Genomic DNA, 1,285 nt, shown 5'->3' on the forward strand with positions numbered 1-1,285 from the left:
GAGAAAGAGGGAGAGAAGGAGGAAGGAAGGAAGGAAGGAAAGAGAGAAAGAGGGAGGGAAGGAGGAAGGAAGGAAGGAAGGAAGGAAGGAAGGAATTACTGAGTGAAAGAGGGAGGGAAGGAGCTGGAGTCCTGACCAACAGATTTGCTCTGAGTAGAGCCAGTTCAGTGATCTATCTTTTCACTTGTTCCTTTTGCTCAGATTCCAGCTGGCCTAGCCATATTTGCCTGATAACGTGGCTTTCCACCGAGGGTGTCCCGCAAAAGAGGGATGTGTTGGGCCATCAGTTACAGGCCACTTGACAGTTACATTTCTCACTCCCAATTAAGCTTCAGTTCTTTTTGCCAGCCTGCTTCTTACGCATTCCCATCCTCTTGTCACAGGTGTGGTGGAGTTTCTGCATTGGCGACATTCCTGACTGGGTTTGAATCCTTACTCAGCATATTAGTAAGCTATCTCATCTTGGCCCATATACTTCTTGAGCCTCAGTTTTCTCATCACTCACACGGAGACATCATAGCCTGCTTCACAAGGTTGTGGTGAGAGTTGCATGAGACATTGGGTGTATCCTGGACCCTTGCTGGAGTTCAGTAAATGTTAGTGCCTGTGCCTCTTCCCTCCATTTCTTTCTTGGAGACTGGTTCACAAAAGATCATCTAATTGGTAATATCAGTATTTTTTGCCTTTCCTCCTCAAACTCTTCCTCCTTACTAACTTTGTAAGTAGCTTTGGGAATGCTTTGGTCACTTGAAGAGTCTAAAGGGTTGTTCTACAAAGTAACTCATATTCATTCATTCAAAAGTATTTATAGGCATACTTTGTTTTATTGCACTACAGAGATACTGCATTTTTTTTTTTATTATACATTGAAGGTTTGTGGCAACCCTGTATCAGGCAGGTCTATCACTGCCATTTTTCCAAAGGCATGAGCTCACTTCATGTATCCATGCCACATTTTGGTAATTCTAGCAGTATCTCAAATTCTTCCTTATTATTACATCTGTTATGATGATCTGTGATCAGTGACTGTTCATGTTACTATTGCAATTGTTTTGAGGTACCCCAAATTACACCCACATAAAACGAATAAATATTTTGTGTTATAACTGCTTCACCAACCTGCCATCCTTCCCCCCCCCCACAAAACCTCCCTATCCCCTGAGACATGATATTGAAATTAGGCCAATTCCGGCTAAGGCGCCAGCCACATACACCTAAGGTGGCGGGTTCAAATCCCCAGCCCGGACCCGCCAAACAACAATGATGGCTGCAACCAAAAAATAGC

The sequence above is a fragment of the Otolemur garnettii genome, unplaced genomic scaffold (genome assembly GCF_000181295.1).
Source record: "Otolemur garnettii isolate 467f Iridium unplaced genomic scaffold, OtoGar3 scaffold00156, whole genome shotgun sequence".
Taxonomy (NCBI): domain Eukaryota; kingdom Metazoa; phylum Chordata; class Mammalia; order Primates; family Galagidae; genus Otolemur; species Otolemur garnettii.